General features: G+C 40.5%; 1 long non-coding RNA gene across 2 annotated transcripts in view; it reads left to right on the forward strand.

The window, feature by feature from the left end:
- LOC102167067 overlaps positions 1-22,451 on the forward strand; it is a 66,690-nt gene that overhangs the window by 11,888 nt on the left and 32,351 nt on the right. The window contains exon 3 of one of the 2 annotated variants that reach the window (XR_002344059.1): positions 17,242-17,971. The exons of the other annotated variant lie outside the window; for it this stretch is intronic. This is a non-coding gene — a long non-coding RNA (uncharacterized LOC102167067). Of the gene's footprint in view, positions 1-17,241; positions 17,972-22,451 lie in introns of those variants that run through there. 2 annotated transcript variants of the gene reach the window in all.

A 22,451-nucleotide genomic window follows, 5' to 3' on the forward strand; every position in this document is an offset into this window, starting at 1 on the left:
CTCTTTAGGGCTGCACCTGTGGCATATGGAAGTTCCCAGGCTAGGGGATGAATTGGAACTAGAGCTGCCAGCCTACACCAAAGCCACAACAGCATGGGATCTGAGCCACTCTGTGACCTACACCACAGTTCATAGCAATGCTGGATCCTTATCCCACTGAGGGAGGCCAGGGATCGAACCCTCATTCTCATGGATACTAGTTAGGTTTGTTTCCGCTGAGCCACAAGGGCAACTCCTGGGAGTACTTTTATTTTAATGCTGTAGATATTAAACACCTACTGGATGTAAGACAGTGTTTTAAACATAGAAAGAAGCAGTCTTTCTCCTCTAAGTACTTCCAATCCTGTAGGGGACATAAAATATAGACACCTAACACCACAATTTAACAGACTGTGACTTTCAAATGACCAGTGTAGATAGTAAGTATTTGAAAGGTTCATAAGCAGCAGGGTAAGAGTGGCTGGCTGCACTGGCCAGAGAGCAAAATTCTTTGTGGATGAGTGGCTTCTTGGGGTTGGCTATTCTAAGGACATATGCAAGCAGAAAGGTAGAAATGTCCAAAGCATATTTAGCCACTAGTCAACTGGAAATGAGGCTTTTTGTAGGCAAACAGAAAGAGAAAACTGAAAATGATAACCCTGGGGTATTTTGAGAGCCTGAATAATCAAAAACAAAAAGGCTAATTATTTTCTTTTTCTTTTCTTTCTTTCTTTTTTTTTGGGGGGGGGCAGCCCCTGCAACATAAGGAAGTTCCTGGGGCAGGGGTCAAATCAGAGCTGCAGCTGCCGACTTACACCACAGCTCACAGCAACGCCAGATCCTTAACCCACTGAGCGAGGCCAGGGATCAAACCTGCATCCTCATGGATGCTAGTCGGGATCATAACCTGCTGAGCCACAATATGAACTCCCTTAAAGGGCTAATTATGAAAATAAATTTAAGCCATTATGCCCATTAACCAAAAGTTTCATTAGACAAATATGTTGATGATGTTAAATTTCACTGTTTAGGCTTAAAGATTGGAGTCTCAATATTAATTCATAAACATAAAAGCCTTGACAAGCCTTGACTTGATCAAATGTTTCTACCTTGAGAGCTTTGTTAAGAAATGTTTGCTCTTTTAATGTTTCTTTTGTGGACCCTACGACTTTAGGGTCCTTTGATTTCAGCTAAAGAGCCTCATGTACAGCATTAAGTGCCTGCAGAGGTTGAAAATTAAGAGAGAATGAAAGCAGATTAAAGTAAAACCTGCTGAAGTGATAAAATGAATACTTATATATTAGCTGGTATGTATGTCAAATAGTACTGTGGGTGAAATCAAAACATTCACATTTTTCATTTTCCATTCTCAATGACTTTCTCATCGAGAAATAATGTGGCTCTGACAAAGTAATTTCCTTGTACTCCAGGTTTTCCATTTACAGATTGGTGACTATAAAATGTCCCTTAATCACTTTACAGGGAGGTCATTCAATACAGTTGAAAGAAAACAAGATCTGGGGTTGGATGTTTTGCCCAGACCATGTGTCCATCTAACCATCAGCCTCGTCTTAGGTACCCCACTGAGGACAAGATAAGGTGCCCCTTTGCCCCTAGCACCCACTGTCATACGCCCCTGCAGCCAGAGATTCCTTCAAGCACATATCCGATCATTCAAACATCAAAGATTCTCATAGGATGAAGAACAAAACCCTTGCCCTGATCCCAAACCTTGTGGGGTCAGGTCCCTTGCAGCCTCTATGGCCGCATCTCGCTGTGCCCTGCTCTCTCACTGCACCCCTCAGATGTGCTGTTCACTGTTGACACAGGGCCTTTGCATGTGCTCTTTTGCAATACTCAGTTCTCTGAGACTTCTATTAATGACCTAGTCTTCATTTCCACATCACTCCACAGGAAAATCTGATTTCCCAGGCCACTCAGGTTCACAGATTGTATGCTCTCTAGGGACAATGCTGTTCTTTATGACAGAGAGCAGGGCTGTAATTGGTCTTGCGATTACTTGTTTACTATCTATTTCCTCCTCTGGACTGTAAACTCCATGAGGATGAAGACAGTGTCTTTTTCCTTCTCATTATTTAATTCTTGGTACCCATGGAATGTCTAGAAAATAACAAACATTCAAAAATGTCTATTGAGGAGTTCTCAGTATGGTGCACTGGGTTAAGAATCTGATCACAGGAGTTCCTGTCATGGTTCAGTGGTTAATGAATCTGAACAGGAACCATGAGGTTGCAGGTTCCATCCCTGGCCTCGCTCAGTGGGTTAAGGATCTGGCATTGCTGTGAGCTGTGGTGTAGGTCATAGACTCGGCTCGGATCCCGCATTGCTGTGGCTCTGGTGTAGGCTGGCAATCACAGCTCCAATTAGACCCCTAGCCTGGGAACCTCCATACGCCATGGATGCGGTGCTAGAAAAGACAAAAAAAAAAAAAAAAAAAAAGAATCTGATGGCAGTGGCTCAGGTCTCTGTGGAGGTGTGGGTTCAATCCCTGGCCTAGCACAGTGGGTTAAAGGATCTGGTGTTGCCACAGCTGCAGCATAGGTTTCAGTTACAGCTCAAATTCAATCCCTGATCTGGGAACTTCCATATGCTATGGATAGGGCCATAAAAAATGTCTATTGATTTTATTAATGAATTTATTGGTTGTGTGTCTTTTAAAATAGAGATAAAAAATAGCTTCTACAGAAGGTGGTTCATTTGCTTTGCAGGATTATTATCAAGATTAAATGGATCAACATGGATATGAGAAGCCATATGGTGCACAAATGCTAGTCTTTTTTTATTATAAGGATCACTGAGGACAAGATGAGATAATACCACTTAAAATCTTTAGCTCAAAAATACAGGAGGGCTTAAAAAAATCAAGACTAATATCAACTCTACCAGGAAAGGAATGGTCAAAATGGGAGAATAACTAACATTTACGGGGCACATATTGTACACCAGGTTCTGTGATAAACACTTTACAGGATTTGGTGGCATTTATGTCGACATTAATCATGAAAAACATCTCTAGTTTGTATCGACGTTTACTAACTTAAAATTCAGATGTTAAAATTCTTGGAGTCTTACTTCCCATCAAATATCTTAAAAATCAATAATATACTGCACATGGAAAATGAACTTTTTATCATTTCTCTCTCCCCCCCACCCCACATACATATCTATTGCACTGCACAAGTAGAAGTAAAATAGCGGACACAAAACTAATTTCTCAATGACCTGGGTACAAAATCATCTCCCTAGAATTTGTGACTTTCCATGTTAGACAACCTTATAAAGTATCAGGAAGGGAAAAGGAAAGAGATTGTGATGCTTGGGCCAAACCTAAGGCATCCAGTAAAGCAGCTGTTGTCACCTGCTCTTTCTTCTGGGAGAAAGAAAATTTTCTCTACCCTTCCACGTTCTTCCAGGTGGCCTAAGAATGAAATTGACATGAGCTAGATGAACAGGAGAAATTCAAACAAAAGTTTAATAACATGGATACATGAAAGGGACCCAGGAAAACTGAGTAATTCACCCAATTGGCCAAAACCCTCATCTTAAATACCATCTTCAGCTAATGACAAAAGAGGATGTTGGAGATAGTGGTTTGGGACTTCAGAGGGGAGGAAGGCAATTCACATGGAGGTGGAAAAGCAAATGTTTGGTAAACAAACGTTTGCTGGGCCATGCTAGAGGCAATGGAATACAGAGAGGAATTTTAATACACAGACTCTGCTAAGTTCCTCCCTGTCTTTGCAGCTAGTTCATACCATGGTTATTTGGAGAGAGCTCGCTTTCTGGGACAGATCTTCTATCTACATTCTTTTAAGCAATTAGCAGGGAGATCAAAGTTTCCTCCTGAGTCTTTGGGGTCATGGTAATTTTGAAATCTTAAAAATGCACATGCCATATATGACAAAACTCTACTTAAAAGAGACACATGCACCCGCATGTTCATTGCAGCACTATTCGCAATAGTCAGGACATGGAAACACCCAAATGTCCATCAACGGACGATTGGATTAGGAAGATGTGGTATTTATACACAATGGAATACTACTCAGCCATAAGAAAGAATGACATAATGACATTTGCAGCAACATGGATGGAACTAGAGACTCTCATACTGAGTGAAATGAGTCAGAAAGACAAAGCCAAATACCATATGATATCACTTATAACTGGAATCTAATATCCAGCACAAATGAACATCTCCACAGAAAAGAAAATCATGGGCTTGGAAAACAGACTTGTGGCTGCCTGATGGGAGAGGGAGGGAGTGGGAGGGATCGGGAGCTTGGGATTATCAGACACAACTTAGAATAGATTTACAAGGAGATCCTGCTGAGTAGCATTGAGAACTATGTCTAGATACTCATATTGCAACAGAACAAAGGTTGGGGAAAAATGTATACATATAAGAATAACTTGATCCCCTTGCTGTACAGTGGGAAAAAATAAATAAAAAAAATAAACTGTATACTCTGGATTTCAAAAAAAAAAAAAATGCACATGCCAGAGACATTTTGCAGTGGCAAGTTTTGCTCCCCTCCCGTAGGCTTATTGAGGCTCCCTCCCCAAAGGCTGCCCTATTTTCTTTTAAACTCTATAAAATGCAAGTCTATTCCATGTTTTGTGTAATGAAGATTTACCTGACCTTGCAAATACCCAACTGAAGTCCTGGAGAGAACTTAGTCCATATGCTCTAAAACAGTGTTCAAAGCAAGGTCATGCTGATGTGTAAAGCCAAGTGACATGCTGTTTGCTGTACCAGAGATACCTGGCTATCTGGAAGATTCAGACCTCAATGAGCACACTTTTAGGACAGAAAGGGGCAGCAAACTTAGAGTTACCAAAGGGGAAAGGGGGGAGGAATAAATTAGGAGTTTGGAATCAACACTACTCTATACAAGACATAAACAGCAGGGATCTTCTGTATAGCACAAGGAATTATATTCAATGTCTTGTAATAACCCATAATGGAAAAGAACCTGAAAAAGAACATATATATTTTTATCTATTATCTATCTGTCTGTCTATCATCTATTATCTATCTATCTATCTATCTATCTATCTATCTATCTATCTATCTATCTATCTATCTATCATCTATCTATATCTATCATCTATCCATCTAAAAACTGAATCACTTTGCTGTACATCTGAGTCTAACACAACAAAGTAAATCAAATAAAAATTCTTAAAAAAGATAAGACGGGACTCAACATACTTTACTGAAAAGGTTACTCTTTAAGATGTGTGAGGCTTTTCTTTTCAGTCCAGTGGCTCCTAGATGTGGATGGGTGCCCACCTTTGGAACAGTGGCAGCTCTGCCAGGAGTTTAAGTAACACTAGTGCTTAGAGATGCTTTTTCAGAATGTCAAAGTTCCAAATTCTTTTTTAGCCTACATTGCACATTTCATCTGGGAAGTCTTGTGTGTGTATGTATATGTGTGTGACATTTCTTACTGGGACATTTTTGCAGCCTGAGGCTGGTGGCACATGAACTTACCCCTCACAACAATGAGTGTGGGCTTCTCTGCTCTGGGCAGGATGCAAATCCCTCCTGACCACTGCTTAATCCCAACTCCAGGGTCTGATCGGTGCTACTTCCTCTGTGGACTGTTCCTCGTGGCTCCTGCTGCAGGTCTCCAGCATCTCTACTTGCTCTAGGTGTGATCCCTTTCGAGTTCATACTGACATTCCTATCCACGGAGGGTAGAATCATGCCCCACACCCCTGAGGCCAGAGAGTGCACATAACTCAAAAGAGCATGTTTAGTTTGGCCCCAAAAATGAATGTACATTTTAAAATTAGTTGCAAAGACTGACATTTTACATGAAATTCCAGCCTTTGGATTTCTCTTGAAACACTGGAAGATCTGACATCTCAAAAATCACATCCCTTTAACAGATGCACTTAGCAGAAACTGACTGCTTATCACCTGAGGCATATGCTCTTCATTTGAACTAAAGCCCTTGCCTGTGGGTAGCTAGTTAGTCCTTGTTCTGGAAGCTTTGCACAAGGTGCCTCATCCCCCTTGTTGACTGGACCATGCAAACAACAAAGCAAGCTCATCTTCCCCTTTCCCAAGGTGCCAAGTTTATTACAGCAGGCGTGTATGAGCAGAGAAGGGGGGCATGGGGCCAGATGGCAGGAAACCATACATTTTTCAAACAGCAGGGTCCAGAGTGACAGAAAACCACACATTTTGGGGTGATAAGTGCCCTAGAGGCAGACAAAGAAAGGTATGAAAGGGTGTAAATCTCCAGCATCCAAATGTAACCTGTTATTCATTATTCTCTCATTATAATAAAATTAACTACATCTATAAGTAGTACCCATCATGCACCGATGTCATGACACCTCCAATAAAACTAAATAAGGACAAAACACCCTCCTCCCTTTGGGAAGGTGGAACTGGAATGAAGACGAAGTTGTGATTTTCTCCATCCTATTTATTCTTACTTTTTTTAATTTAGAGGAGTCCTTTCAGTATATCTTTCCGAATGGGTTTTGTATTGCTGTACTCTTTCAGTTTTTGTTTCTTGGAAAAATTCTTTATTTCTCCTTCTATTTTAAATGATATTCTTGCTGGGTAGAGTATTCTAGGCCATACATTTTTCCTTTTTAGAACTTTGAATATACTTTGCCACTCTCTTCTGGCCACTCTCTTCTGGTGTTTCTGTAGGGAAATCAGCTGATAGCCTTATAGGGGTTCCCTTATAGGGGTTCTTTTTGTTTTTCTCTTGCCGCCTTTAGAATACTCTCTTTATCTTTAACTTTTGCCATTTTTATTATACTATGTCTTGGTGTGGGCCTGTTTGGGTTCAACTTGTTTGGGGCCCTCTCTGCTTCCTGTATCTTAATATCTCTTTCCTGATGATTTGGAAAGTTTTCAGCCATAATTTCTTCAAATATACTTTCAATCCCCTGTTCATTTTCTTTTCCTTCTGGAATCCCTATTATGTGTAGACTCTACCACTTAATGTTATCCCATAGATCTCTTGTATGGCTTCCACGTTTCTTCATTTGGTTTTCTGTCTGCTGTCCTGATTAGGTGTTTTCCATTATTTTATCTTCCAAGTCAATAATTCATTTCTCTGTGTTATCCATTCTGCTCTTCTGTGCCTTTAACACAGCTTGCAAATGAATTTTCTAATTTTTCTTGGCTCCTCCTTAAATTTTCTAGTTCCTTTCTAAAGTAATCTGCATTACTGTTCATATCTGCTCTTAATTCCTTCATATTCACTCTAAATTCCTTCAGCATTTTTACTGGCTCCTTTTTGAACTTGGTGTCTTATTTACTGCAGAGGTCTGTTTCATCGTTTGCTACTTCAGGTGAATTCTCCTGTTCTTTTAACTGGGAATGGTTCCTAAGCTTCTTCATTTTGCTTATATTTTTCTTATTCTGTGAGTTTAGGGAAAACAACTACTTTAGTCTTGGAAGGCTATTTATATGTGAGAGCACCCCTGGGTATATTGTGAGGGCTTACTACTTATTTTTTGATGTGAGGTCTGCTTCTGGCTTGGATGCTTGCTCTCTCTTTCCTCAGTATGTGTGCAGGCTGTTATCCCCTTGATAGGATGCTGTGTGTGCTTTCAGGGAGATGGAGGCAATAGGCAGGAATAGTAGCGTGGTTGCTGGGCCCTTTACAGTGTCAAGGACCCATGGGAAGGTGGTGCAGGCTGCTCCTAGTTGCAGGGCCCTGGGAAGTGGCAGTGATCCTCAGGCAGGCGTAGATGACACCTGGAGTGTTTGGCAGTGGCAGCAGCAGGGAGTGTGTGTTCCCAGGGAGTGAGAGCAACAATAGGTGATGTTGATTGCAGTGCCCTTCTCCGTCCTGACCTCTGAGGTGACTTCGGCCTCAGGTGGTGCCTAGTTCATGGACCTCTAGTGGTGGTGAGCCATTCCCACCTCTGGAGTTTGAGATGACTGTGGTGGTTTGCCCCCTCCACCTGTAGACCATGCAAGAGGTGCCCTGTCATGCTTAGCCTATGCAGGAGGTGCCACCATCCATAGCCCACCCAAGAGGGGCCTGTTGCCTGTAGTCTGTGTAAAAGGCAAGCCTTGCTGCCTACAGCCCTGCCCTCTGAGAGTACACACATGTGCAGAGAAAGATATTTCTGTGGCAGCCTGTCCCTGCTCCACTTGCCCTCTCCAACAATAGTACCTTGCTTCTCCTGTGGGCCCAGACCTCCTCCAGGGTTCCCTTGGCTGTGGCACTCCACTCTCCAGCCCATGGTACAATGCTCCCTAGCCCATCAGGCTATCTTCACACAGCGAGCCCTAGTCCTCTCCCCAGAACTGACTTCTGGAGCCTGCGTCTCAGTGCCCAGCCCCCTTTCAAGTGTCTCAGGCTGTGGTTCCAGGGGCAGTGGTACCAATGATCTGTGCAGTTCTCTGTTTTGTCCTCCTCAGTTTAGCTGCTGACTTTTCTCTGAGGTTTTGAGGTTCTTCCATCTTGGTAGATCTCCTGGTTATTTAGCTGGCTTCCCAGGGTGTAGCTTCCTTTCCTCTTTCACAGCTCCCTTTCAGGAGTGCTAGTCCTATCCTGCTTCCTTCTCTCTCTCTCTCTTTTTCTTTTGTTCTACCCTATTATGTGGAGGGTTTCTTGCCCTTTATGGAGGTTTAAGGTCTTCTGCTAGCATTCAGTGGATGTTCTCTGTGAATCATTCCATATGCAGATGGTTTTATTTTTTTTTTTTGATGTGTTTGTGGGAGAAAGTGAGTGCCATGACTCTCTTCTCACTTAAATAACTCCTCAATTTTCTTTCTCAATTTCTGTCTTGTTTCTGAATTCCTTCTGCAACAAGAACCTAATCTTTGGGAATATTTTGGTGAGCCAGCCTTTGGGAACATGTTTATTCCTAGTGCTTGCCCTGTTCTATAGGGCTTTTGAACAGCTTGAATAAAGATTTGTTTATTTGTATTTTTCTTTTTGGAAACAGACCAAATAGTTTAATAGTAAGGGGCAGGGTGGGAGACAACCAGCACCAAATATAAAACAAAACAAGCAATCAAGTATTTCCGGAGTTTGGTTTCTGCTGTTTCTTTTAAGCTATGTATATCAATGAAAATGTCCATTTCAAGGGATTGCAACAGGGCTTCCCAGTGAAGAGGAGCTGAGAATGCACTTGGTCACAGAAAATGAAATGAACACTGACACTAACTCAGCTTCTCCAGCCACCAAAATCCCTGGAAAGATGAGCTAGGTGATCCAAAGTTGAATCTTCCTCCACCTGATCCAAAGAAAGATCTTTCTACCTTCATTAAATTCATTTGTGTAGCCCTCACACATCAGAGGACATCACCCTGCTGCTAATTCATTTCTGGTCAGAGTCCTGCCGGATCAACAGCAGCCTCTTCATGTTCATAGTTGTTTTTAACCACAACCTCAGGGTTTCTCTCTGTTCATGAGTTAACTTTTGTGGGGAAGTTTTGAGCCCATTAAATGGAGGCATTTTAAATAATCTTGATTTCACCAAGTGCTTGGCAATCCCATGCATACAGCTCTGCTCCATAGCCTCACACACACCTGTGGCAGGACAGCGTGAGATGCAGGCAACAGACCAGAGCTAGTAAGCCACAGCATCAGGCATGTCCTGGGGCCACTCAAGATGCCCACTGATACAACTTACACTTACTCCATGAACCTATAACCCATGTCAGGGTGGAACCAAGTGTCCTGGAGAGGTTGACTTTAACTTTTTTTCAAAAGAAACTTTTGGGGGTGGCCCAGCTTCTCACAGTGGGTCATGCCTCACCCCATTCACTAGTTAAACATAAGAACACCTATTGTAGGAGTTCCCGTCATGGCACAGTGGTTAACGAATCCGACTAAGAACCATGAGGTTGCAGGTTTGATCCCTGGCCTTGCTCAGTGGGTTAAGGATTTGGCGTTGCCCTGAGCTGTGGTGTAAGTTGCAGACGTGGCTTGGGTCCTGCGTTGCTGTGGCTCTGGAGTAGGCTGGCAGCTACAGCTCCAATTCAACCCCTAGACTAGGAACCTCCACATGCCACAGGAGCGGCCCAAGAAATGGCAAAAAGACAAAAAAAAAAAAAAAAAAAAAAAGAGAACACCTATTGTATAAGCCTTAGATTTCAAACTACACTTTTTTTTTTTTTTTTTTTTTTTTTTTTTTTTACAGCAGGAACACATTATCAGGTTTTATTCACGTCTACATGATAGCTGAATTAATTGCATTTAATTAATTGAATGAATTAAAATTACTGAGGTTCAAACATGATGAAACAATTTCATGGCTTCACAGCACATCTCTGAAGGGCAGACAAAAGCAAGTGACCCAGCATAGAGCCCAAGACATTATTTTCTTTAAGATCTCTGAGTATGGACATTTTTCATAACTTGATGCCAGCTTGCTATTACTGAATATTTAACCTGAACAATAAAAAGGAAATGCAGAGTGATAATTAAATTAACAATTCCACAGAAATAACACCATCAGCTTGTGAATAAAAATGTGTTAGAAATTCACATCGAGCACTGTGATAATCCAAAAGTCATCCCATCTTGCTACGCCTGTTATCTTCAACTTTGTTAACTCCAGCAACTCATGTACTGCAAGATATGATTTAAGAAATTCTGTGGATGCAAATATGGTTGATCTGTTTTTCAATTTTCTTAAATTTACAGAGACTTTATTTGTGTCCCAGAATGTGGTCTATCCCAGAGAATGTTCTCTTCCGCTGCTTTTGGATGGCATATTCTATAAATGTCTATTAAGTCCATCTGGTCTAATACATCATTTAGGGCCTGTATTTCCTTGCTGGTTTTCTGTCTTGATGATCTGTCCATTTCTGTAAATGGGGTGTTAAATTCACCACTATTATGTTATTTTTGATTTCTCCTTTTAAGGCTGTTAGCAGTTGCTTATATATTGATGTGCTCCTATGCTGGCACACACATATTTACAATAGTTATATTCTCTTTTTCAATTGATCCTTTGATCATTATGTAATGTCCTTCTTTGTCTCTTTTAACATCTTTATTTTAAAGCCTATTTTTTTCTGATATGAATACTACTGTTCCAGCGTTCTTTTGATGTCTATTTGCTGGAATATCTTCTTCCATCCTTTTACTCTCAGTGTGTATGTGTCCCTAGAACTGAATTGGGTCTCTTGTATGAATCTGGTTTTTGTATCCATTCAGCCTGTCTAGGTCTTGTAGTTGGAGCATTTAGTCCATTTACATTTAAGGTAATTACTCGATACGTATGTTCTTGTTGCCATTTTGTTAATTGCTTAGGATTTGTTTTTCTTTGCCTTTTCCCCCCTTTTTTGTTCTCTTGTGATTTGATAAGCTTGATTCCTTCTACTCTGCCATCTTGTCTTTCTGGCCATTTGTGTTTTTGTATTGACCTTTTAGTTTAGGAGGAGAAGAAGATAAAGTACATCTAGGATATCTTAATTACAAATGCATGTGGCCTTGAAAACAGTCCTGACAGCCATATATCTGCTGTTCACGAGTCTCTGACCTGTCACCACCTCACACAAGTCAGCCTGTGGGTACTGAGTAAAGGGGCAGTGTTCTGCTGGGGCTCCTCCCCACAGGTCAGAAACCTTTGCAGTGGCATGAAGATGAAAGTGAGCCATGGGAAGGAAATGGGTCAGAGGAAACATGCCCTTCTTATGTTGTAATCCTCCACTGAGTCACGCTTTTTATCTTGAGGAGGGAAAAGGTGGAAAAAGGCAGATCTTTCGAAGAACCTAAAGGACTCTTCAAATTTATTTTCTCTTTTGGCATAACTGATACAGTTGGAAAAGTTTCCTTGTGACTCAAGTAGCAAATTCTTGAAGGAGAAATGGGCATTTACTTAATGGATCATGTGTAATCATATCTGCCTACAGTTCAGAAGTGATAGGGCATGGGATTCCAACCTAATGAAGGGGAGGTGGGTTTGTGGGTCCCCTGGAAACTTGCCTGGTGTCCTGATAACACCATTATGAGAGTGAATCACCTTCTGGAAACTTTTCCACTCTAGCCCCTGATGTGAGTTCTGAGTCATCCCACCACATCAAACTAACTTTCTAGGTTACTACAACTCTAGGAAGTTGAGGACCAGGAAGTTTAGGTTTATGCTTGTGATTTTTCTAAGAAACATGCAATTCAAGTCATATAAATTAAAAAACAAAGCATGGATATTTCTTCTTTTATGCTCTCTATAAAACAGTTCCCCCACTCACCTGTGACCATTATGGACACTTTATGAGAAACAATTTTCAGTATTTGCTCACACATTCATCTTTCATGTACACTTGAAATGAATAACGTAATCTGGGATTCTCCCAGCAACCAGTTTTTTTTTCCTAATCTGAGGTTTTCTCAGCACTCAGCAGAGTGTGATCAACACAACACAGTGACATTTTAAGCAAGAGAGAAATATCACTTTAAAGAGGAAATGCCAGGAATTGTAAATATTAAGAAAAAAGCATGGCATGAGCCATGAGCCACAGAACACAGAGAATACCCCAGTCAGGAGACCATGGCAATGGAGGCGATAAGAGGGGCAGAATAAAATAAAAAGCAAACTGTGTGACAGATAATTGCAGCTTCTGATTTTTCCAAACCTACATTCATCTCAGACACGTCTGGTTTCATTTTCTATACTTCCAGGAATACCAATCCTCTTTCAGTTCCTGGAATCCTCAGGCAAAACACAATTTATGTTGATTTGCCTACTCAAAGAGTAGCATGATTGTCCAAAAATACCCAAGGGATTGGACTTGTAGAAGAAGAGAAATTGACACTGGGTAATTTAGTCTAGGTCTATACTGCAAATTTAGATTTTATTGGTCTAGTTTTCATTTTATTCTTATGCTGGATGAAGTTATAGACCAAAATTCATGAAAGGAAACTATGTGATTGGATGTACTATAAGTTAATTAGTCTAGTTTTTTTTTAATAGTTCAAAAACCTGGGGCTAATAATTTATAGGTGGTCAGAGTCATTAGAAATGTTGATTTTTTTTTTTTTCCTTTTACTGTTGATGACTATTACCTGGGGCAGAACTAGGCAGCTTTTAATGTTTGTGGGCTTGTAAATGTTTAAAAGTCTATCTGTGAAGATGGGTAACAGCCAGTTCTTAGTGCTAAAGGAGGCTCAGAGGAAAATCAGTCAGCAGGGACCATTCTCTTTCTAAATCCAACAGTTTGTCTTACTTCCTCATTTTTTTTGGATTTCTTTGCTAATTTTTACACAGTGTTATCTTCTGTTTGGGAAAGTTTTAGTGTTTAATTTCTATGGTATAGTACTTTCATTGGTCTCTTTTATGTCCTCCTTTTCTCTTCCCTTCCCCGCACCCCACCAGCCCCATTATTTATTATTTTATGACCTTGAGCTAGCCACTTAATTCTGTACACCTCATCTATAAAATGAGATGTTTAAACATATTTCTTTATAGTTCACCTTCCAAAATTCTGTTTTTATTCACTCCCAAGGAGAATTTCTACTTGATTTTATTTATTTATTTATTATTTATATTTGAAAATATATTATTTATTATTTATTATTTATATATGAAAAAGTCCTAACTAAATCTGTATTTCCAGCCTCAATTTCTCTCACTGTCAATTGTCCACATACCATTACCACATAAATGTTCAATTAACATTCAAACTTAAGTGCTGAACTCTGCTTGTGGAAGTGAAAGTTTGCACCCTCTTTTGGAGCAAATTAATAGCATGTCTTAAGTATCATAAAATATATTCATATATGTTAACCCAGGAATTCTACTTCTAGGAATCCATAATAAGAAATAATTCATGATGTATTTATGGAAAGCTATGTTCATTGCTTCCACTTCTCCAAATTGAAAGGAACCTAAATCACCAATATAAAGGGACACATTATTTTGATAAATAGTAAAAAAAAAAACCTATTGAAATACTTTAGTTCCTTGAACATGTGTGTCATTATATATATATAACTTAATATAACAACATATGAAGTGAACCACCTACAGAGTTTTTGCAGGAAATATACCAAAGTGATAATAATTGAGTATTCAGATGGCAGGTCAGTTATGAATTTTTTATTTTGTTTTCTCTTTTTCCAAGCTTGCAGTGATATATATATCCTGACACACACACACACATTTTTACCACTCTTGTAATAGAAAAAAATAATATTGAAAGTTGATCTTATTTCTTTTCTTACCAAAATCTTGCTTCTCACTGGCTTCCCCATGGCTTCCACCAGAGTGTCTTTTCAGGTCCTCTGGTGTTCTGCTCTGGAGTACTAAATTTTGTAATTTTCTTCTCCTTTGACTTCTCATCCTCAAACCATCCCCAAGTGCAGTAGCATTTTCTACAACAGATTCTGTCCATTACCACCATTTCAATAGAGTTCATTAGCCTCCAACAGAGGAATGCTTTTAGCACAATATCTGCCAAAGTATCTTTGACCACTTGGTGGACAAAACAAAGAAATGTGGGCTGGATGATATTATTTAGGTAAATTTGTAGCTAGTGGACAAACTATAAAACTATACCAAGAATGTTTTTGTTTTGTTTTGTTTTGTTTTTGCTTTTTAGGGCCCCAGGTACAACATATGGAAATCCCCAGGCTAGTGGTTGAAATGGAGCTACACAGCTGCTGGCCACAGCCACAGATGCAGCAATGCCAAATCCAAGCTGCATCTGTGACCTACACCATAGCTCATGGCAATGCCAGATCCTTAATTCACTGAGTGAGGCCGGGGATCGAACCCAAATCCTCATGGATCCTAGTTGGGTTCATTACCACTTGGCCACAGTGGGAACTCCTTATATCAAGAATCTTGATTAAGACAGAGATCAACTTGGACAAATGTTTTCTCAGGTCAGTCTCCCAAAGCAACAGAAATAAAAGAAAAAATAAACCAATGGGACCTAATCAAACTGACAAGCTTTTGCTCAGCAAAGGAAACCGTAAAAAAACCAAAAAGACAACTTACAGAATGGGAGAAAATAGTTTCGAATGATGCAACTGACAAGACCTTAATCTCTAAAATACACAAACTTATACAACTCAACAGCAAAAAAATTGCAAATGGGCAAAAAACCTGAATAGACATTTCTCCAAAGAAGATATACAGATAGCCAAAAAGCACATGAAAAAACGCTCAACATCACTGATTATTAGAAAAATGCAAATAGAAAATACTATGAGGTAACACCTCACACCAGTCAGAATCTCCATCATTAATAAGTCCACAAACAACAAATGCTAGAGAGGGTGTGGAGAAAAGGGAACCCTCCTACATTGTTGGTAGGAATGTAAATTGGTACGACCACTGTGGAAAACAGTATGGAGATACCTTAGAAAACTATACTTAGAACTACCGTATGACCCAGAAATCCCACTTTTGGGCATATATCCAGACAAAACTTTCCTTGAAAAAGACACATGTACCCATTGTCTGTTCATTGCAGCACTATTCACAATCACCAAGACATGGAAACAATCTAAATATCCATCGACAGTTGAATGGATTAAGAAGATGTGGTACATGTACACAATGGAATATTACCTAGCCATTAAAATCTAACAAAATAATAGCATTTGCAGCAACATGGATGGAACTAGCGACTCCCATGTTAAGTGAAGTAAGTCAGAAAGAGAAAGACAAATACCATATGATATCACTTATATCTGGAATCTAATACATGGCACAAATGAACCTTTCCACGGAAAAGAAAATCATGGACTTGGAGAACAGACTTGTGGTTGCCAAGGGTGAGGGGGAGGGAGTGGGATGGATTGGGAGTTTGGGGTTAATAGATGCAAACTATTGCTTTTAGAATGGATTAGCAATGAGATCCTGCCATGTAGCACTGGGAGCTATATCTAGTCACTTAAGATGGAGCATGATAATGTGAGAAAAAAGAATGTATACGTATATGTATGACTGGGTCACTTTGCTGTACAGTGGAAAATTGACAGAACACTGTAAACCAGGTATAATGAAAAAAATAAAAATCATTATAAAATTAAAAAAAAAAGAGATCAACTTGGAAACAGGGTACTAATCTAATCTGGTGCTGAACTCTTCACCATTTTTACCAATGACTTAAATGACCAATCAGAAAATATTCACAGCACATTTGCCCAGTTGAGCTAGCTATGTGGTATTCTCTATACAATGAATGTCAGAAAAAAAGAGAAAAAAATCCCCCAAAATCTAACATTTCAGACTAATGTCAGGATGATGAAATACAGATAAATATGAGTACTTCAACTTAACTTTAAGAAATTTGCTACACAACTGCCGGATGGGTGAGACTCGATTTAACAAAAGTTCATGTGGGGAGTTCCTGTCTTGGCTCAGTGGTTAATGAATCCGACTAGGAACCATGAGGTTGCGGGTTCGATCCTTGGCCTTGCTCAGTGGGTTAATGATCCGGCGTTGCCGTGAGCTGTGATGTAGTTTGCAGACAAACTACATCGGATCCTGCGTTGCTGTGGCTCCAGCATAGGCCGGCAGCTACAGCTCTGATTTGACCCCTAGCCTGGGAACCTCCATATGCCACGGGAGTGGCCCAAGAAAATGGCAAAAAAAAAAAAAAAAGTTCATGTGAAAAAAAAATCATCAGAGGTTTCAGTTGACTATATCCCCAATATAAGCCACAAAGTCATATGGAGGCAACCCCTCAAAAAAGCCATTTGATATAGGGTCCAGAGCAAGGGAAGAAAATATTTTCACTTTACCCTGGATTTACTGAACCTGAAAACATAGTTTAATTTGGGGTGCCTTTTTTTTTTTTTTTTTTTTTTTTTTTTTTTTTTTTTGCTTTTTATGGTCCTACCCGCGGCATATGGAGGTTCCCAGGCTAAGGGTCTAATTGGACCCACAGCTGCCAGCCTATACTACAGCCACAGCAGTGCGGGATCTGAGCCACACCTACGACCTGCTGGATCCTTAACCCACTGAGTGAGGCCAGGGATCGAACCTGCATCCTCATGGATACTAGTCAGATTTGTTTCTGCTGCACCACAACGGGAACTCCCTGGGGTTCCTTATTTTAAGGGAGAAAGCCAACAATTTAGAAGTAATAGAAACATTGTGTGAGGAGGGAGGAATGTAAGGAAATCAGGGCAAATAAGGAAGGGCTAAAAAGAAACTAGGTGTTGAGTTTATAGAAAAATCGCATAGGAAGTGCTATGACAGCTCTGCTCAGATACATGACTGGATCTCAGGTGAAAGAAACATCTCACAGATAAAGTTTGAAAACAAGTCTTTAATATATTGCAGGGGTCTGAGAAACTGGATGCTCAACAGAGTGGCACATGAAATGAATTTCTTTGTTGCCAAAGAGTGAGTCAGATCAAGTTTTTTTAATAGCGTCTCTGCGCCTGACATAGTGTCTAAAGTATTCTACAGAAGTCAACACATGAGGATGGAATAATGAAAGCTGGAGAGAGAGATGGCTGCTCTGTGTCTTTGATGCTAAAATAAATTGCCTGTGGAGGTGAAGTCAGAACGTTTCAATCTTTCAACTATATTCACCAATCTCATAGCATTTTAGAGTCACATTTAAGGTATGAAAGACTGGCAAAAGATGTGTGGCTTTTTGACTTAGGAAGGGGTTTAGTTTTATTAATATGCTGTTTTCTTTAAAATTGTTTACACTATCAACTATGTCAAGTGCAAAACTTCTCATCTGTTTACCCTTGTGGTTTATTTAGATGAAACTTATCTAATTATTGATAGGAACTTGCCAATTCTTAAACATAAACGAGGTAAAAATGCATTTTGGCCCATTTTAAAGTTTAACTACTACTAAAAAAATTGTCAAGAGGAAGAATGAATGTAGAAACACAGCAGAAATAGATAAAATCAATTTCAATATCTCTAACTATCTCAATCATTTTCAAATAGTAACTTTTCATGAACTTGGAGCTTATTAATTTAATTTAATTTAATTTTTTTTTTTGTCTTTTTGCTATTTCTTTGTGCCGCTCCTGTGGCATATGGAGGTTCCCAGGCTAGGGGTTGAATCGGAGCTGTAGCCACCAGCCTACGCCAGAGCCACAGCAACGCAGGATCCAAGCCGCGTCTGCAACCTACACCACAGCTCACGGCAACGCCGGATCCTTAACCCACTGAGCATGGGCAGGGACCGAACCCGCAACCTCATGGTTCCTAGTCGGATTCGTTAACCACTGCACCACGACGGGAACTCCGAGCTTATTAATTTTAAATCACTGATCACTTTCAAGGCTAACATTCAGCCCTATCCTCTATAAGACCAATATAGTTAAAACGTCAGGAAATATTAAGAAGGTAAACTTTTCCCCCTCGGATTATATTAACATTGTTATTTGTAGAGAAATTACAGTACTAATTAGAGCAGAGATATAAATTATTAAAGTATTGATTGGTGATTAGTTGATGTTGGAGATACTCAAAAATATTAAACTCAACGAGACATTAAAGATTATGTAGTATAATGATCATTTTTCAGATCTGGAAATAGACCCAGGAGAGGACAAAGCCTGAGCCCTCTGCTGGTTGCTGAAATGCCAGGTCTAGAACCAGGGTGTCCCTGTTCACAGCCAAATGCTCTTCATTATCACACCACAGGGAACTGAAATGCAAAGTGAATTCTCAAGTACAAGGTACTGAGCTAAGCCCTCGCAGGACCTTGCCCTTTTCTTAAAGAAATAGAATCTTAGCTAGGAGACAAGCCTGAAAGTCTGACAATCCAAACAAGGCAGAGTCCAATAAAGCAGTTCTGGGAAGGACTAAAGCAGAGGCACCTACTTACAGCTCATTAGTCATCTTTCATGAAAAGGGAGTCAAGTTTAGAACATGCGTAGAGATCCTGGATGACATGTTCTTTATTTAAGACTGGATTTACATGAGAATTAAGCAGCAAAGCATCCCAGCCTTCAGTTCTTTGGTGAGGATGTGTGTGTGTGTGGGGGCGGGGGGGGCTGTACTTCTTTGCAAGTTAACAAGAGTTAAAAATAGTAACACCTGCAAACAATCTTATTTTTCTCCTGATGGTTTTTTCTCTAAGATGATAGAGAATATATCATTGACCAATAGGGGATTATCCTGGCCTAAAACCCACTTGCACCAGAGGAATAGTGAACATTGTATGAGAAATCTAGTCTTATAATTTTTGTCAAGAAGAAAATTGACAAAATATCAGGTATGAATTAAAGTCTATAGTATGAATATATTGGAGTTCCCATTATGACTCAGCAATAACGAACCCGACTAGTATCCATGAGGACATGGGTTCAATCCTTGGCCTCCTTCAGGGGGTTAAGGATCTGGCATAACTGTGGCTGTGGTGTAGGCTGACAGCTACAGCTCCAATTCGGCCCCTAGCCTGGGAACCTTCATATACTATGGGCGTGGCCTAAAAAGCAAAACAAACAAACAAACAAAAAACCCAAAAAAACAACAAAACAACCAAATAGGAGTTCCCCGTCGTGTTCCAGTGGTTAATGAATCTGATTAGGAACCATGAGGTTGTCGGTTCGATCCCTGGCCATGCCCGGTGGGTTAAGGATCCAGCTTTGCTGTGAACTGTGGTGTAGGTTGCAGACTCAGCTCAGATCCTGAGTTGCTGTGGCTGTGGCGTAGGCCTGGCTACAACTCTAATTAGACCCCCTAGCCTGGGAACCTCCATATGCCATGGGAGCGGCCCCAGAAAAGGCAAAAAAAGACAAACAAACCAACAAACAAAAAAACCAAACAAACCCCAGATGCCTATAGCATGAAAACCTGTGTAATGTTAATTTATAAAATTGAGTTCAATTTAAAAATATCATGTGAAGTTGAATGGAAACAGTAACTGGTTTGTCAACAATGGAATCCTAAGCAAGAGAAGGGCATATTCATTTCCCTCCTGGGACCTATGGATTTTGGGTGCAGGGGAGGAGAGGGAGGGGAGAAAATCTTGCTTGTTTCTTTTTTTTCTTTAAAAAATTTTAAACAGGAAAGCCAGGCTCGCAATTGTTCTAGCTCATTTAGGATTCCTTTGCAGTAGTTTCCTCTGACCTATGCTTCTTTTCCTGGGCGGTCAATCCCCTCCACCCCCCTATTCAAATAACCCTGGAGAGGAATTTGAATGTGTTTATCTGTGGTACAAGTTTCCACTTCTGTAGGAAGTTAAGTAGAGCAAATCGGGTTATGGCTGAGAATGACATTAAAGTATCAGTGGAATAAGTTCTTATTTAGTTTTGTTAGCTTGGGAGGAGAGAACATCTTTATTAACACGTTGTTTAGATACTTTAAGATGAAAAAAAAATCATTTGTTTTGGTAAAGATTTATTCTGCATTTTCAATGAAAGTGGACAAAAAGTAGGGTTCTCAAGGTGCTAACAGAGTCTTTGTCTTTGAATCCTCACCAGAAAGAGTTGTTATGATTTAAGAGGTGCTTTGGGAATTCTTGGGTTTTCTATCTGCATTTCTGATGTGCTGCTTGGGAATTTTGTTCAATACTTTTCAAGTAGTTCACCTTACCTTCGCTCTGCTTTCAGCAGAGCATGGTCCAGGACAATGACTTGGCATCCGTGTCTCAGGGATCTGGAAGATGACTTGGCCTCTAAGTGACTAATCACACCATTGCAGGCTGTGCCCCAGGGAAACAGAGCCACCTGCCCGAGACATGTACGGTCATGGAACAAAGGCAGTAATTTTATACATAATTTATGTGAAAGGATATGGAAGATCAGCTCTCCTAATACAATATTTTTATGGGAAGGAGCTTGTTCTGTCTCCCATTGTTGGCTCAGAGCAGCCTGGAAGTTACCCAAGGCCTCAGAGTTACTGCTTTTTCAGTGAAGATGCTCTCTTGCTGGTGCCACAGGGAGCCATCATCCAGGTGTCAGTGTCTTTACAGGTGTTGATCGCTTTGCTACCACATCCATACCAGTTAATCAGAGTATCTGGGGCGGGGGGTAGAAGCCAGTCATCACTATCTTTAAAGAGGTCCCTAGATTATCCTATTGTGTAGTTAACTTAGGGAACCTCTGCTCTGTGACCTTTCTCCTAGTCAGTAATTCCCAAATTTGAGGGCATAAGAATCATGTAGATTATGTGCAAAAACGCTAACTTCCAAAAAGTTTCAGTAGGTCTGGAGTGTGGCCCTAGCATCCACATTCCTAATAAGCAAGCACCCCTGGTGGTTTTGAGGTGGGTTTTGTCACAGTGAAGAACACTGCCTTGGTAAGCATGTGAAGTTTGCCCCATCCATTAACTTGATGTCAGGCTGAGTTCAACAAGATGCCAGGGCTAAGGAAGAGAGTAAAGAAGACAGTGTGAACCAAGGCCAAAGATCCCCGTGGCTGACTTGCTGGAACAAGATCCCTCTGATTGTCAAGGTGCCACGAGGAGGCTGGAATTCCTTCTTACCTAAATAGTCTCCTTTATATGTTCTCTACCAAACACACACCCACTTTGGTCCTGGGCCCTAAAGTTGGCTATTTGTTGACACAGGGTGTGGTGATGGGAAGAGGCAGTGAAAAGAAATTTCACAAGAGCTTTGTTTTGAATGTCTACTTTTGTGGTATTGAGATAAGCATCACAATGTGAGCAAAATCTCTTGCTGTCCTGTGAGCCCCACTCTCTTCCCGGGGGTCTCCAAAAAGTGAAGGGTTTTGGACACAGGCCTGGGACCAGCACCAACCTCATATGTTCACTTCTTCTTCCTTTTCTTCTCCTTCTTCTTTTTTAGGGCTGCACCTGTGGAATATGGAGGTTCCCAGGCTAGGAGTAGAATCGGAGCTGTGGCTTCTGGCCTGCACCACAGCCACGGCAACTCCAGATCCAAGCTGTGTCTGTGACCTACTCCACAGCTCATGGCAATGCCAGATCCTTAAGCCACTGATTAAGATCAGGGATAGAACCTGTGTCCTCATGGATCCTATTTGTATTCATTAACTGCTGAGCCACGAGGGGAACTCCGCCCATTATATCTTTTCCAAGAGCAACATTTACTAGAAATTAGATTCCATTCAAATGGTGTAGATTTTTTTATTATGCATATGTCACTTCATAGGAATTGCCCCTGTGCTTATCAGCTGTGACACCACCTTCCCTTGTGTTGGGTAAAAGCATGTCATCACTTTAGTTTCCTGGGGGTTTTATTTTTTAATTTTTTTGTTTTTCATCTTTTTAGGGCCTCACCCGCTGCATATGGAGGTTCCCAGGCTAGGGATCGAATTGGAACTGTAGCCACCGGCCTATGCCACAGCCACAGCAATGCCAGATCTGAACCATATCTGCGACCTACACCACAGCTCACGGCGATGTCCTGGCGGTTTTAATGATAGAAATTCATCACATTTTCTTTTGACAATTAAGAACTTGCTCATTTGTCAGTTTAGGAAAAGTTTCTTAGCTTTCTTGCCCAAGGTTTCATGATATTTTCATTTAAACTGAAAACAGGTTCTTTGAAAAGGTATGGATATTTGGGGAGAATTTAAGACACATACAGTTCCAGA

This window comes from Sus scrofa, chromosome 5 (assembly GCF_000003025.6).
Source record: "Sus scrofa isolate TJ Tabasco breed Duroc chromosome 5, Sscrofa11.1, whole genome shotgun sequence".
Taxonomy (NCBI): Eukaryota; Metazoa; Chordata; class Mammalia; order Artiodactyla; family Suidae; genus Sus; species Sus scrofa.